Source organism: Petaurus breviceps, unplaced genomic scaffold (genome assembly GCF_028583685.1).
Source record: "Petaurus breviceps papuanus isolate PSGF00001 unplaced genomic scaffold, PetGlider_PUasm1.0 126, whole genome shotgun sequence".
Taxonomy (NCBI): domain Eukaryota; kingdom Metazoa; phylum Chordata; class Mammalia; order Diprotodontia; family Petauridae; genus Petaurus; species Petaurus breviceps.
Window position 1 is genome coordinate 15,701,113 of NW_027185655.1, and position 10,434 is coordinate 15,711,546.

Genomic DNA, 10,434 nt, shown 5'->3' on the forward strand with positions numbered 1-10,434 from the left:
GTATAGTATTAACACTAAATACTTAAAAAAAAAGTTTAATAGAATTCCTGTTACTGTTTTCTTTACCAGTCTGTCATTTTATTTTATTTATTTTTTGTGAGGCAATGGGGTTATGTGACTTGCCCAGGGTCACATAGCTAGTATGTATCAAGTGCCTGAGGCTGCTGTCTTTAGGGTCAGTGCTCTATTTACTGTGCCACCCAGCTGCCCCTCAGTCTGTCATTTTAGATGATTTTCCTTGGGCTTTTGGGGAGGGAGCATAGAGAGCCAGAATGCACAACTTGAAGAAATATACCGCTTCTTTTTTTCTTTTTAATTGACTTAGCATTTTATTTTTCCCCAGTTACATGTAAAAATAATTTTTAACAATTGTTTTTAAAACACTGAGCTCCAAATTTGCTCCCTTCCTCCCTCCCCACCACACCTCATTGAGAAGGCAAGCAATTTGAAATAGGCTATACATGTGTAGTCATGCAAAACATTTCCATAATGGTCATGTTGTGGAAGTAAACATAGACAAGAAAAAAAATTTTTTTTAAAAGTATGCTTTTTAAAAGTCTGGATTCAGACTCTCTTTTGAGAGTTTCTCTGATTCATGTATTGAGAAACCTCATTTCAGTTGTTGAAGTAAGTGGCCTTTATTTCATTGTTTCCAGTGAGTGGTTGGACTTTGTTACTGCAATAATTCTTCCCCCATGACTTTTGTTTGGCATTTTGCTTTCATGACTAATTCAGATTTGTTTTTATATATTGTCCTTGAAGATATGATATGAACAGAAGTAACCTTTTGAGAGTCGTCACTATGACCATCAAAGGGAGACCATAAGAGCCCAGAAAATACTATCTAGGGTTAAGCTTAAAGGTCTGCTCTTCCCATCCCCTTTTTTTGTTTTTTGAGTAGTTCTATATTTTGGGAACTACTTCTCCTAGGAAATGGTTCTTAGTGAAAATAAAACAGCAATGTTTATATCACACAAGTTAGGGACTTTGAGAACTATAGTCCTTGCATATTCAGAGAACCTTAATTTCCCCTGGAAGTTTCCTCTGAGACCCATAAGGGCAATGTAGACATAAATCATTTGCTAGCCCAAAAAGGGGACCTCAAAATTTGCAGAAAACTTTGGAGTATTGGTATTTACTTTTGAACCTTTGCTGAATGTGAGAATTTAGACATTCACGTGTGTTTTTGAAAATTAAGATAAGGTACAGCCAAGGTGGCAGAGAAAAGGCAAGACATTCCTGAGCTCTCTCAAATTCCCCTGTCCAAACAGCTTTAAATAGCACCTTCTAACCAATATTGGAGTGGCAGAACCTACAAAAAGATGGGGTGAAACAATTTTCCAGCCCAAGACAACTTAGAAGATCAGCAGGAAAGGTCTGACAGAGTGTGTTATCCTTCTAATTGGCCTGACAGTACTTAATTTGGACCTCCCCTGGCAAGAGTAAAACAATCTCAATTGGTAGACATTTAAATTAGGAGGTGAGTTAAGATCAAACCGGGCTCCTTCTCCTTACTCTCTTGTTGGAAGATGGGAGTAATCCTCAGGTGATAGGATTAGGATTAGTCTGAAGACTTGGGTGTTGCCTGAAAAGGCTAAAATTTTGGTGGGTGAGGTTACAAAGGTGGGCAATACAGGGATGGAGGTACAAATTAAAATAGTAGAATTGGGACTTAAATGACTGGAAGTTCCTGGGTAAAGGATGGAGGTAATTACAAGACTACAACTTGACCTTCAGGCTAGTTCCTTCAGGAAGGAGTTTGGATTTACATGTGGAGGAGTATTAAAATTTATGCCAACTCAACTAAGTGAAAAATAGAAGGTCCTGGATCCACCCAAACTGTCTTGTTTTGGGTCAACCCAAGCTTAGGTTTTGGGTTTTCTTATATTTTGGTTTTACCCAGATTTTATTGAATATTTACATTTCCTTTTGGCAAAGATTGCTTAACCACCTGTGTGTAGTTGTATTCCATTTCCCTGTCTAAACCTTATCTAATGTAAACATTTCAGAACTTGGAGAAGAGGGAGCCACACCAGCTTTATGACTCTCTCTTAGCAGTCTCTGCTGAGGGACTTTCTTCTTGCTTTTATGGAGGTGGGTAGGCAATTCCGCCTTACCCTTGTCATCAAGAAGCTAACCATCTCCCCACAACATCATCCTTTGGTTTTGCTCTCCCCAGTAAAGTGTTGGCCAGTGAACAATGTGCCCTGTATGCCATACTAGCAGCAATGGGGGTGGGAGGAGAGATCAGCTTCATATTATAATCAGCTAAAGGTCTGACTTCGCTGTTACTCATGCGGAAGTCCATGTCACACCCCAGCTTGCTGCCACTGGGGCTTATGCCACTGTCCACTCCTCTGCTCACTGACACTATCTAATGGGGACCACATCACTACCTGATGCTACTGGAGCCCTTTCACTGACTAATGTCACTTATGTCAATGTCCTGCCCCCCTCCCCTTGCAGCAGGATCTAGAAATGACTTCTTATGAAGGAACTAAATACAGGACTCCCCATGGTAAGCTTGAGTGTGGCCACTGCTGGGGATTGTTTGAGTGCAGCTGTGGGCATTACTGCTGCCTGTTTTGGGGTTCACTTCAAAGGGAACACTCTATGTTAATTTTGAAAGACAGTTTCTTAATCATTTTATTAATAAGGCCAGCACATTATTAATAAAAGGATGTTCATTTGGCCATCTCTCTTAGACCAAAGAACATCCTGGCAATAGGCTCACAGTTTATATTCCCTTTGAAGAGTAGAGATTCCCAAGGGGTGCCAGTCAACTCTGATTGGTTAGCACAATGGAAAGTGGACGATATTAAAATGAGAGTCTTGGGGTACATAACTTAAAAACAAATCCTCTTGCAGTTAGAATTATACTGTGGCAGAGAAGGAAGATGGATAGAAGTTGCCTACTTAATGGCTTCCATTGAACTTTCTCAGAACATGATTCTCAGGAAAGATTGTGAGATGCTTGAAGCCAGAGCCCCCCCACAAAGAGGCAGGGGACCAATGCTCTCCCTCATCCACTCTATTGATCTCCTTGGCTTTCTTTAGGTTCCAACTAAAAGTTTACCTTGTATAAGAAGTCTTCTTTGAACCCTCTTAATTACAGTGTTTTCTCTTTTTAAATTATTTATTATTATATTATATATTAATTATATCATTATTAATTTTTTCCTATTTATTCTTCATATAATTTGTTTAGTACATATTTGTTTGCATGTTGTCTGTTCCATTAGATTATATACTCCTTCAGGGCAGGGATTTTCTTTTGCCTTTAAAAAAAAAATACTGGGGCGGCCAGGTAGCACAGCGAGAAAGATCACCAGCTCCAGTGTCAGGATGACCTGGGGATCGAATCCAGGCTCCGACACTTAGCACCCACCCAGAAACACCTGGCCGTGTAACCTTGAGCAAGTTTCTTAACCCCCAATTGCTTAGGGGTGGCCAGGTGGCTCAGCGAGTAAGAGCACCGGGATGACCTGGGGATCAAATCCGGGCTCAGATACTTAGCACCACACCTAGAGGTGGCTGGCCGTGTAACCTTGAGCAGGTTGCTTAACCCCGATTGCTCATAAAAAAAAAAATACCCCCAGCACATAGCACAGTGCCTGACCCACAGTAGGTGATTAATAACTGCATGAATTGAACTGAATCCCCAGACCTGCAAGGATATGAAGCCATGAGCCAACAGATGAGCAAGATCATGGATTTTTCCCCTGTTCTAGGGAACCTATCCTGGCCCCAAATGCTTTCTTAGTGATGCCAACTCCCAATTCACTGTAATGGGAATGTAAATTTTGAAGATCTTCCCTGCCCCTAGGCTAAAGTGCACCTGGAGCCTGGGGTGGGAGGCTTGTTTTTCAGTGGATACTTTCTGATTGGCCAGTGGGTCAATAAGGTTGTTACATTCTCTGAGCCAGGAGAAGGCTATATAAGCCCTGATGTGTAGCTTTGTTTTGGGACTCACTTTGAGAAGTGTTCTGTGGTTTGATCTGGATTCTGGGAAGCCGTTGTCCAGAGCCCCCCGGCTTTGAAAAACCCAGATGTTGATTTGGTATGGATGTAATGGCTGGACAGTTTGGAAATCTGTCTACTTGATCTGTTTCTCTGACTTGATAATTCTGTCTGTGTATTCTGAAGTTCGGGGTGCTGACCTTTTTCCCCTGAACTAGGTAAACGATTCATGTTTGACTGATTAAAGTAAGCTTGTTAACCCATTTTGAGTTGCTTTCCTTTATCAAAGCAGATCCAAGAACCTGTGTTGGCAGCAAACCCTGAGGATGCTTGGGGTGCTTGCTGCTACATTCACCCAGCTTAATCACCACCCTGAGATCAAGTGTCTTTTCCCTCAAGCTTAGATTGTCCATTCTAAGGGCTGATCAATGAATTCATGCAGTTACCCCAAGAATTCATGGCCAGTGTCTGAGGCTTCCTGTCCTAATAATTAGTTGTCTCCTCCAGCTCTAGAACACTCATTGAACCCTGGGAACCTGGACCTATGATTTTTTTTTCCTCCAACCTGGAGGACCAGTAAGCATCAACTCCGGACTGAAGTGGCCTAAGTCATCCTGATGTAGCATGTGGTGAAGGTGCCTTCTGTTGATAAAGTCCTCCTTGTCTCCTGTCTTTCAGAATGAATGCCACAATCAGTGCTTCAGACTTTTTTTTTAAATGGGAAAACATGGTTTTGTACATGAGGCATAACATTATAAACTTGAGAGAACTCACAGACAAAAAGGTTGACTTCCACATCTATTATTCATATCTGCAAAAAGTTTGTATGGAACATCCATCCAGTCAAAACCAACACATTCTCTTTTTTGAAATGTCATCCAGGCTTTTTCAAGAAGACCTCTGGGGGTGGCCAGGTGGCACAGTGAGTAAGAGCGCCAGCCCCAGAGTCGGGAGACCTGGGATAGGTTTAGGCCTCAAATACTTAACACCCACACAAAAAAAACTGGCTGTGTAACCTTGGGCAAGTTACTTAACCCCAATTGCTTTAAAGAAAAAAGAAACACAAAGAAGACTTCTGGACTACACGTTTGTCTTGGAATGTACTCAGAAGGCTCTGTCAATGATTTGATGAAAAGATAAAACCCCCATTGTTCATTTAAATAACAAGGGAAAAGAAAATGGGGGAGAAAATATTCAAACTTCATTTTGTTTCCATGTGGCTTATTGTTTCTTCCTTCTCCTTGGCTTCCTTGGAGATCAACCTGACCTCCAAGTTTCCTCAGCCTCTGACACAAAAGCCCCATTGGTGGTCTCCTCAGCCACCACCACCACGACTGCCAAAGCCATTGAGCTTGGCCCAGTTGAGAGTTCCTTTGTTTCCATCAGTCTCTGTATCTCTCATACTCCTGTCTGCAGCTTTAACAATCTCTTTCTTCTCAGTTAAAGCCCACAAAACTGAACCCTTCAGATGACCTTGTCTCCTTGTCTATTACTGTCCTGGCACCAACAGAGCCATGCAATAAATCTTTCAATATTTCTTCAGTTGTGTCATTGGACAGATCTTTGGGGAACAAAGTTTCATAGGATTGGTTCCTTGGTGCTGCATTAGCTGTTTTCAGTCCCTTTAGTTTCAGCCAGATGGTTCTGCCTCCAATTTCTATGTTGTTACAAGAATTCAAAGCTTCTTTTGCATCTTCTGCAGAGGCAAATTCAATGAATGGATACCCTTTAGGTCAACCTTGGTTGTTCTGGGGCAAACAGATTGACTTCTCATATACTTCCTGGAGACTTTCTTCAGTAGTACTGTAGGCTAGGTTATTAAGTATCATTGACTTTGAGTCTCTTGAATTCTCTTATTCTTGACTTTTCTTCCCTGTGTAGTTCAGAAGAAGAGACCAACCATCAATTTCAGTAAACTGTTTCCCTTCCAAGGCCTTGTTCATGTCTGCTTCTGTCTTAAATTCAACTTAGGTAATACCTTGGGTGTCCCATTGGTGCTGACCAATCTTACCTCAATAGCATCTTCAAATGCCTCTTTGAGCTCCTTCTGAGTTACTTGATAAGGCAGATTTTTGATGATGAACATCAATCTTTTTGTTTTCTTTTGTCTTTTACAGTTTCATTTCAAAGTCAGTGTTATGATTGAAATTAAACTGTGGCACAAAGTTCCAAGCACATCCAATCATTGGTAAGGTTTGCAATTATGAAGTATAAGAGAACAAAGAACAGAAAACATAAAATAAGGTGATTGCTTACAAAGTCTGAAGTAGCGTAGGGTATGGAAAACAATGTGATTGGATTGAAGTCAGAAAAGCAGGATTAGTAACAACCCCTCCTTCCATCTTATTGCTATGGAAAGCTCCTTAGTTGTATACACCTGCATGAGTCCATGTGGTAGAACCACAATGGTAACAGTTCAAGCTTTCTTGAGGGACAACCAGTATTGATAACAGACTTCCTTGTGACCACCTGCATATTGTTAGCAAGATTTCCCTTAACTGTCCATGGCTAGTAAGGTATGTAGAGACAAAACATTTCTTTGAATTAAGGTGATTTGTGGGACAACTTAGCTCAGAGAGGAAAACTGAACTCCTGCACATGCTTGAGAGACAAAGAAACATGACTCAGGCAATTTTACAACATATTGGAGGTGATACAGAATGGAGTCAATTGCCCAATAGAATCAGAATCCATTTGGTTTTCTCACCAAGGACTTTGGCGCCACTGAGTTTCAGAGCTTTTCCCATTTCTTTAGCAGAGTCAAATTCCACATAGTTAAACCTCTTGGTGGCATCAGTGGAAATATTCACAACTGTAAGATTATTTTTTGCTGGGGCGGTCAGGTGGCTCAGTGAGTAAGAGCACCGGCTCCAGTGTCGGGATGACCTGGATCAAATCTGGGCTCAGATACTCAGCACCACACTCAGAAATAACTGGCCGTATAATCTTGAGCAGGTTACTTAACCCCGATTGCTTAAAAAAAAAAGATTATTTTTTGCAAAGTCCATAATTCTAGTTTTTAATCTCAGAAATAGTTTTGTTGAAGTTCAAATTACCAACAAAGAGATTAAAATTTGTTGATGTTTCAGTATCCAATCTCTGTTTCTTGGGTTTGGGGGCTGTTTGCCCATTTCCTGTTTCCTCTTCCCTGGTGCTTCTTTGATGGACACTTACATTTCTTCCTTCTCTTCCTCATCTTCATCTTTCTCTGACTCCTTGTCTTTCCCAGCTTTCCCTGGAGCAGTAACCTTCCCTTTGGCAGATGTGGTTTCATGGCTTCTTCTTCAGAGTTATCCTGATCTTCATCTTCATCACCATCTTCTTCCTCTTCATCCTCTTCCTCCTCAACCTTAGAGTCTTGTTCTGCTCAAATTGTTTCCATTTTCATCACTTTGGGTGAGGACTTCTTCATCTTCCTCATCTTCACTGTTATTCTCTCCAGAATCACCATCCCCTTTCTTGTCATTGTTCCCAATTTTTGACCCTTTGGTTGGGGATGGGGAAGGACTGCTGCTTTAGCTGAAGTGTCTCCCTTCTTGCCATCTTGGTGTGGTGGTAGCTTTGACTGGAGTAGCCACTTTCTTGGTAGGGGCCATGGCTGCATTCTTTGCCCCTAGTCATGACTGCTTTCTTGGCATGTGTGGAGGCAAAAATGATTTATTTTTGGCCGGTAGCACCTTCATTGCTGGCATAGCCACAACCTTCTTTTCCCTTCTGAGGGACCACTGCCTCTTCCCCCCTGCTTCCCTCTACATCTTCTGACATGTCCTCATCCTCTTTCTTCTATCTCCTTGGGGGAAGGAGACCTCTTTTTTGACTCACCTTTATTTTTAACAACCTTCCCAAGCTTCACCATGGTGGTGGCAGATGACTAGTGGGTAGAAGTGGAAGATCCTTTGACAGAGGTCTAGAGAACATTGGTGGTGGTGAAGACCACAGGAATATTTCAGACTTTAACAAATCATGCTTAACTGAGTCCCTTCCCTTAGGAAAAAAAGTGGATTTGTCCTTTGATCCAGCAATACCAATACTTATATATATTGTAAAGAGGTCAAAGAAAGAGAAGAATACATGTTCAGCAAACTTTATAATATCAGTTTTTGTTGTAAGCAAAGAACTTGAAACAAAGTGGGACATCATCAATTGGAGAATGGTTTAATAAATTATAGTACTGTTGCTGTTTGTCCTTCATTCTCAAAGAGGACCAATGACATCACAAAGTGATGTCTTGACTCCTGCGTGAATTTGCTATAAATGAGGCAGCCTTGAGCAAGGTCATCAGCCTCACTCTCTCTTCCAGAATCATAAAAATCCAGTGGCAGGACAAAAGTCAAGATGACTGGCCATAGACCAGGATGTAGTGGATGACCTTGGCATCTCTGATGTCTGATCAAGGTCTAAGCACTCCACAGCACCTGCTTCAGCTGTTTTCCTGGCCATTGGAACCAATTGTTCTTATATGCCCATTCTGCCTAAGGAAGTGTTTACATGCTTGGGTAAGACATTCTCTGACTCATTGACAGGTTTGAATTCTGTCCCTTACCCTCAACCTGATTTAGTCTGTCTGCCAAAGCAGTTTTACCAGAGTGTGGCTGCTGGCCATGCTACAGCTTCTTAGAGTCCCAGGTGAGAATAGGGTGGCAGGTGGACCCCAAAGGTGGATAAGTAGCCCTGAAAAGGGCCCAGCAAGCCCTCTCACCAGAGCTGCTAGACTCCCTGAACCCCACCCTCCCCACTCTGAATTATAGTATAATGGAATATTACTATGATGTGAATGAGAGGTTAAAAGAAACCTAGGAAGACTTGTATGAACTGATGCAGAATGAAGAAAGTAGCATCAGGAGAAAAAAAAAGTAAATTGTGACTACAGAGTTGTCAAGGAAAACTTAACCTTAAGAACTCTCAACTGTGCAATGACTAATCGTGGCTAGTAGACCTCTGATGAAGCATGCTCCCCTCCTCTTACCCTGGCAGAGAGCTGATAGCCTGGAGGTGCAGAATGAAAGATACATTTTCAAACATGACCAGTGTGTCCATTGGCTTTGTTTTACTGCATTTGTTAAAAGGGAGGGTTATTATTTTGGGAAGGGGAGAACTGTGGTGGGGTGTGAGTGATGAGTGATAATGATGCAAAAAGACAAAAGAAAGGAAATTAAAAATACTCAGATGAGCTGCTAGAAATATTTTTGTACATGTGTAACAAGAAACATTTATTAGATGCTTACTCTCAGGCATTCCAGGCACTGTGCAAGTACTGGGGAGATATATTTATAAGCAAAAAGGAAGATGGTAACTACCCTCAAGGAGCTAACATTTGAATGGAGAAAGACAACACAAAATGCAGAGGAGAGAAAGAGGCTGATATTTGCACTGGTCCTGCAAGCAAAGAATAAAGAATTAGAAGCAAAGCTGGAAAAGCGATGAAGACCTGGGCCCTTGGTCAAAATGGAGTTCATAGGGGTGGAAGGAACTTCCAGTGTGAGAAGGCAGTGGAGGTGTGGTGGCAAAGACCAGAGAGTTCAAAGTAAGAAATAAAGCTGGGAGAAGAATAAAGGATCGTTGTCCTAAGCTGCATTTCTAAATGGAGTTTCCTCTTCCTCTGATCTCTTTGGGTTATAGGGTAGCAGTGACATAGTGGAAACAGAGAGTGGTAAAAACAAAACAAAAGAAACACAACCAAACCAAACCTAGAAACTAGAGGGCAGAGGCATCCTTTGGGAAATGGCTAAGTCAATCGTGACATGTGATTATAATGGGATATTATTGTAAGAACTGAGAGAAAAGACAGTTTCAAAGACTTATGGAAAAACTTTTAGGAACAAATTTATTGTTCATATACAATGCAGAGTGAACTGAGCAGAACTAGAACATTTTATACTTTTAACATCAAATGAACAATTCTGCAAAATTTCAGAACTCTGATCAATTAAATAAACAACTGTGATCCCAGAGGAGTGCTAAAGAAGAACGCTGTTCATTTCATGACAGAAAGATAATAGACTAATGAAGAATAGCAAACACAGTTTTGGACATGACTGTTGTGGGAATTTATTTTTCCTGACTATGCAGTCAGGGGGTCTGTGTTTTTCTTTTTAGTGATTCCCTTCCAGTGAAGAGAGGACATGGGAAGGAGGAAAGAAAAAGAATGCTTAGAAATCATTGTTCAGTTTTGCTATATTGTTTTTTTCTTTTTCTTTAAAAATATTTGTTTCAAAGAATGGCTTGCTGTGGAGGGAGGGAGAATAGGATGCAAAACCATAGATAAAAACATATACAGAAGACAGAATTCAGAAAAGTACCGCAAGGTAGTTGATATTACCCTGGTGAATTTCACATAGACATAGATAACAAGGTATATATGATAGCATCTCAAAGATTGGAACATTTTTCTCCTGACAAATTATACATTTTCTATGGAAAGTTAGTTTTTATTCACATTTGTCAAATTTATGATAAAAAGAAAACTAAATGAGT

General features: G+C 40.9%; 2 pseudogenes; both read right to left on the reverse strand.

Annotated features, from left to right (window-relative positions):
- Nucleotides 1–2,125: 2,125 nt before the first annotated feature.
- Nucleotides 2,126–6,046, reverse strand: LOC138169136 (nucleolin pseudogene; annotated as a pseudogene).
- Nucleotides 6,047–6,626: 580 nt separating this feature from the next.
- Nucleotides 6,627–7,816, reverse strand: LOC138169141 (nucleolin-like; annotated as a pseudogene).
- Nucleotides 7,817–10,434: the final 2,618 nt, after the last annotated feature.